This window comes from Solanum pennellii, chromosome 8 (assembly GCF_001406875.1).
Source record: "Solanum pennellii chromosome 8, SPENNV200".
Taxonomy (NCBI): domain Eukaryota; kingdom Viridiplantae; phylum Streptophyta; class Magnoliopsida; order Solanales; family Solanaceae; genus Solanum; species Solanum pennellii.
This window is the reverse complement of record NC_028644.1, coordinates 20,630,834-20,637,595: the sequence shown is the minus strand read 5'-3', so window position 1 is coordinate 20,637,595 and position 6,762 is coordinate 20,630,834.

Below are 6,762 nucleotides of genomic sequence, written 5' to 3'. Positions count from 1 at the left end.
TATATATATATATAAACTATTTTCTTCAGCTGCTCTAAAGGTGTTTGCTCAAATAAATCCCAACTTTTTTCCAACCCCCAACTGTGAAAAAAGAGGTTTACATAGGGAGGCTAAAATAGGAGCTACACTCCCATAAATCAACTGATGAAGCCAAAATACAATTCATACTCCCAAAAATCGTATAAAAATACAAGATATTAAAACCCTAAAGCTAAAATTTAGACATTATGAATAACATTTATTACTTGATAAAACCTTCTCAAACTAAACCTGTTTGAAATCGTGTTCTTAAGTGAGAAACTTGAGAGAAAAGTGTAGCTTCAATTCATCATCTTTCCAACAACCCAAAAGCATTCATTCTTTCTAAACACAAAACAAAAAATCAAACACTTCAGCTAACGTATTGAAAAAGAGAATCGTACTTACTATTGAAGAAATTGTTATTGGAGAAAACGACTTGAGCTCTTCAGCTCTTCACCTCTTCATCTCTGTTCGGGGTCGACTTCCACTCTTCACGTTGTTCTTCAGCTTTCTTCATGTTGGTTCTTCAGCTCCTTCAGTTGGTTCTTCAGTTCCTTCACAAAATCAGAAAAGTGAAAGAGGAAAGCTGAAGGAGGAATGTCAAGTAAAAGAGTAAAGAGTCAAAAGTTAAATGTTTTATGATTTATTAATGTTCTTTTGGCCAATAAAAATTGGAGGGAGAGTTGAAAATAATTGGAGGGAGAGTGAAAAAATTAAATGTTTTAGTGAAAAATTTTAAGGCAACACTTATAAAGTGTTGTTTTTTCAATTATAAAAATAGTACATTTTAGAAGTGTGGTCATATATGTAAATAGGTGTTGCCAATTATATTATATTGTAACAACACTTATAAAGTGTAGTTTATCCCATTAAAGAGTACACTTTAGAAGTGTTGCTAAAATTAATGTAGCTAAAAGTCAAAATCATTGGCTACACTTTAAAAGTGTTCCCAAAAGTATTTTAGGCAACACTTTATAAGCGTTGTCAAGATTTAGTGTTGCCGTAGACCTAAAATGGTGTAGTGAAGTATGTATTAATCCCATACAATTCTACATTTTTACGTGCAGGCACAGGTGGACGTTAGAGCTTACAGGTCAATGCTGAAGCTATCCGGACGTGGAGCATTTATCCGATTTTAGTAGGACCTCATGCTTTCGAGGACGCTTGCCCATTATATTTTACCAAAGATATAGGTTTGAGTTAGTAGAGCATGTTCCACTAGCGTTTCTTTCTCATCTTATTTCACACATTGTATTGGTGCCATTTTGGCAAATATACACTTAATGCAGTATGGAACTATTTCTTTCATTTGATAATCTTAATATTAGATTGTTTGTTGTGACCGTTTATGAGTTTAATTAGAATGTCTTATTTATATGTTAAGTAACAAAAAGTTCAAATTTTCCGCTAAAATTAACCTATTTGAAGTAACGACGACGTATGTAGGCTTTTCTGCGACCTCTGAGAGGTCAATGATGCCGCTCTCGTCTGGGGTCTAGACTAGGGTCGTGATAGATGGTCCGCGTTGTGACAGAATTTCTGGAGGTCTCTCCAAATGAACTTCCCGGAATCCCTCCCGTAAAGGAAATTGATTTTGGTATTGAGTTGCTACCGTATACAAATCCCATTTCAACTCCTCCTTATCCAATGGCTCCTGTCGAATTCAATGATTTGAAGTTTCAACTAAAGGATTTACTAGACAAGGGTTTCATACAACCTAGTATTTCCCCATGGGGTGGTCTGAGTTTGTTCGTAAAAAAGATGGATGGGTCCCTTAGAATGTGTATCGATTACCGGCAACTTAACAAAGTGACCAGTAAGAATAAGTATCCTTTCTGTCGGATTGACGATTTGTTTGATCAACTCCAAGGGGAAGCAACTTTTGTAAAATTGATTTGAGGTCGGGTTATCAACAACTTAGGGTGAGTAATGAGGATATTCCCAAAACGGCCTTTTGAACAAGAAATGGTCACTATGCGTTTATGGTGATGTCATTTGGGTTAACAAATGCCCTGGCGGCATTTATGGACCTTATGAACAGAGTGATTTGAAGCTACCTAGATTCCTTTATCATTGTCTTCATTGACGACATCTTTGTATATTCGAAGAATTAGGGTGAGCACGTGGACAACTTGAGAGTCATTTTGCAAGTCCTAAAAGAACATCAACTTTTTGCCCAGTATAATAAATGTGAGTTTTTATTGAGGTAGGCGTCTTTTCTTGGTCATATCATCTCTACTGAAGGGGTAGAGATGGATCCGAGAAAGACCGAAACGGTCAAGAATTGGCCTAGACCTTTGGCTCCAACCGACAATAGGAGCTTCTTGGGTCTTGCGGGTTATTATAGAAGGATGATTGATAGGTTTGATTCCATTGCTTCTCCATTTACTACCTTGGCCCAAAAGAATGTGAAGTTCGAGTGGTCGGAAGCATGTGAAAGAAGCTACAAAATTTTAAAAGATAGGCTAACCTCCGCTCTGATATTGACATTACCGGAGGGAACTAAGGGCTTCGTTGTATATTATGATGCATCCCGAGTTAGTTTGTGGTATGTTCTTATGCAACACAAGAAAGTCATAGCCTATTCCTCTAGGCAACTTAAGATTCATGAGAAGAATTACACAACTCATCATCTTCAGTTAGTGGCGGTTTTTTTTTCTTTGAAAATATGGAGGAATTACTTGTATGGGGTTCATGTTGATACCGAACATAAGAGTCTTCAATATATGTTTAGCCAGAAGGAGTTGAATCACTGAAAACAAAGGTGGTTAGAGTTGGTAAAAGATTACGACATGAGTGTGATGTATCACCCCGGTAAAGTTAATGTGGTTGCGGATTAACTAAGTTTTATAACTATGGGTAGTAAGTCTCATTTAGATGTAGCTAAGACAGACCTAGTGAATGATGCGCATAGGTTGGTCCATTTGGGTGTTCGATATATTGAAAGATTCTCTGAATGGTGGTATTGTGGTTCATCACAACTTCGAATCATCTTTTATGGTTAAGGTGAATTCTAAGCAACACCTTGATCCATTAATGATGAGGTTGAAGAAATCGCTCCTTGTTAAGCTTAATGAGTCTCCCAAAGGGGGATAGTGTTTTGAGGTACAAGGAAGGTTTTATGTACCCAATGTGGATGATTTGAAAAACCGGATCCTAGGGAAAGCTCACGGATACCGTTATACGATTCATCTTAGTTCTACTAAGATCTATCATGAAGAGAAGTATTTTGGTGGAATCGCTTGAAAAGGACATAGCGAATTTTGTTGCGAAGTGTCTGAATTGCCAACAAGTGAAAGACGAGCACCCAAAGTCGGTTGGTTAACTTCAAGAAATCAAAGTTCTCGCTTGGAAGTGATAAGACATTTATATGGACTTTGCATTGGGTTTCCCTCGGACTCGAAGAAAAAATGACTCTATATGGGTGGTTGTGGATAGATTGACTAAGTTCGCCCATTTTATTCTCGTTAAGTCTACTTACTCGGCGGAAGATTATGCATAGATCTATATATATGTTATTGTGAGTCTTCATGGTATTCTGTTATCCATCATATCGTATAGGGGTGCACAATTTACACCTAGATTTTGGAGATAGTTTCAAAAAGGGTTGGGTACGCAAGTGAAGTTGAGCGCCGCTTTTCATCCCCAAATAGATTGTCAAGCGGAGCGTACTATCCAAACTCTTGAGGATATGCTTAGAGTTTTTATCATTAACTTCAAGGGTAGTTGGGATGAGCACTTACCTTTAATTGAGTTCTCTTATAAAAATAGTATCATTCCTCAATATCCTTGGCTCCTTTTGAAGCTTTGTAAGGTAGGAGGTGTAGGTCAGCTATCTGATGGTTTGAAGCTGGCGAATCTTTTGTTCTTGGTCCCGACTTGATCAATAAGACCTTGGATAAAGTTCAACTAATAAGAAATCGCTTGCAAACAACCTGTTATCGGTAAAAGTCTTATGCCGACAATAGGATAAGAGCATTAGAGTTTGAAGAAGGTGATAAGGTGTATTTAAAAATTTCACCTATGAAAGGGGTTGTAGCAAGAAAGGGAAGTTAAGTGCTTGATATGTGGGTCCCAATGAAATTTCGCAAAGGGTTGGAAAGGTTGCATACGAGTTGAGATAACCTAGTGAGCTATCTTCGGTTCATCTAATTTTGCATGTATCGATTCAAAAGAAGAGCATTGGTGACCCCGACTAAATTCTTCCTATTGAAGGTCTTTGACTGAAAGAGAATCTCTCCTATGAGGAGGTGCTGGATCAAATCCTTTATCGTCAAGTGAAGAGGTTGAGGAACAAGGAGGTGGCCTCCGTAAAGGTGTTATGGAGGAACCACTAAGTTTAGTGAGCAACATGGGAAGTTGAGGCCGACATGAAGCCCCGTTATCCTCATCTCTTTGCTAGCTAATGTTAGTTATTCCTATTAATAATTAAAATAATGTGTTAATTTGACTTTGACTTGTTTTTCAAAGTTATGCAGGTTTTTGAAAAAGGTTTTGTGCTAAAATGAACTATCATGGAAAAATTATCTTTTGCTTGAATTGTACTACTTCGTGTATTTGGTATATTATTGCATTTATGAAGTGATATTATCATTTTTCTATGTTGATAAAGGAACTTTGTCATGATTCACTCTTTAAAGATATATTGAGCTCATGTTGTTGTTGTTAAAAGGAAATTTCTCATGTTGTTACTTTGAGCCTTATGTGTGAAAATTTATGCTTTGAGTCATTTGTGTAAAGGTCATGATTATGTGTTGAATGGAGTTTTGTAACAGTGTTTGATCTGTAAATCATATTGATGTTGTAGATTGTTGGTTGGGCTACTACTCTTGAGTCTATCCTTTCCCATTTAAAAAAATAAAAAAAAGTTCGGCGTCATTCGGGGATGAATGTTCCTAAGGGGGCGGGAATAATGTAACACTACGAAAATTGAAGACCTAATATAGATCCTAACACAAGTATATAGGGGTTTATATACTGTTTTAATACCTTAAACAATGTTTATAGGTCATTCGAGAAGTTTAGATCCAAGACGTCAAAGAGCGTCCATGATGTTCGGAAACTAGTCATATTGAACTTGTTGACGTCACTATGTTTAGTGAAGGTTTGAGAGGGTCATATGAAGTCCAAAACATATAAAAATACTAAAAATATGTAGAATGTAGTAGAAAGGGTCAAAACGTCTAGTAACGACGCCCCAAGGACAACCCGAATGGTCCTTGAGTAGGACCACAACATGGAAAGGTAGGCTGCAAAAGCAGCCTGCGAGAACCAAGAATCAAGGGGATGCTGCGCGATGCCAGCCCGTACGATGTCCACTACCTAAGTTCATTTTTAAAAAATAAAATTGGGCACTATCCTCACGACGCGGAGCCACTTCCCTGATTCGTAAAAATTGTCTTTTTAAGCATTTTGACTTCACAAAAAGACCCATTTAATTGAGGGGTCTTTTGGGTAATTTATGTGGTTATTATATATAGAATAAGGTTCAGGTTTTAATCATTTTCAATAACCTAAACCAAATTCTAAAAACAAATCCAAAAGCTCTCATCTCTCTATACTTTCTCCCTCCCCAAATCCTCCATTGAAGAAGAAAAACACATTGAGGAAGAAGGTCAATTTTGGTAGGATTTCACTTCAATTTCGTAGATTAATCTTCATTCAGGTTTAGGTTCTTCACTCTTGGGATTCCTTTACCAAAGACGTCCTTTCAAACTTTATTTCTAAATTACCCAATTCAAAGGGTTTTCCAATTTTAATGGGTTCTTTTCTAAACTTCAAATTGATGATTGATCTTGATTAATTGTGATTACTCAAGACAAATTGAGTATAGATTGTTGGTTAATATATGTTAATTTTTTAATTTCATAAAGATCATGTTCCTTCGCCAATTTCCCAAAATATTGGATCTTGATTGTATATTGATGGGAATTGAAGTATGAATTGATCGTTAGACTTGCTTTATCAATTCTAATACATATAGGGATTGACTAGGGTAATGTATTGTTGGGATTGGATCAAATTCTTGATGAACCCTATTTCCCCTAACCCTAGGTTATGAATTGATGTTACTTGGATATTGATGAGTCAATTTACCTAGTCCTTTTGTTAATTACTATGCATTGATGTTAGTACACCTATTATTGGATGTAATTGGTTGTTTGATGGTAAGGCCATGGTGATGGATATTGAAGGTTATTGAGTATGTCTTTATGATCCTAATCTTTATTTCAATTATAATGTCTTGTGATAGATGATGTAGTTCAATTGAAGCATGACTTGTGATGGTATGATGTTTAATATAAATGCCTTTACTATGTGATTTTGAGATTATGTTTAAGATGAAATTATTTAAGGTTGGTTATCAAGTATCTATATGATTTATTATGACGTGACAATGATGTTATGCTAATCTCACCCATGAGGGTTGCCATGAAAGGATATTCTCATGGAATTCGTAATGAGCTTATGACAATGACTATATAAGGGATTAGACCATATGACGTAAACTAAGCTTATGATTGATAAAGAAAGACATTTCAAAAAGGACTCTAGCTTAGAACCGAGTGATCTTGTAGATGAAGGGTGTCACCTTCTCAAAGAGGGAAGCTATGGTTCACGATAATCCTCACGGGGTGGATAACCTCATAATCCAAAAAAAGGCGTAGAGTTATATTTCCATTACAGACACCAAGGTCCATAAACTATGTTATACTAACTAGTGGATCCACCTAGTTGCTA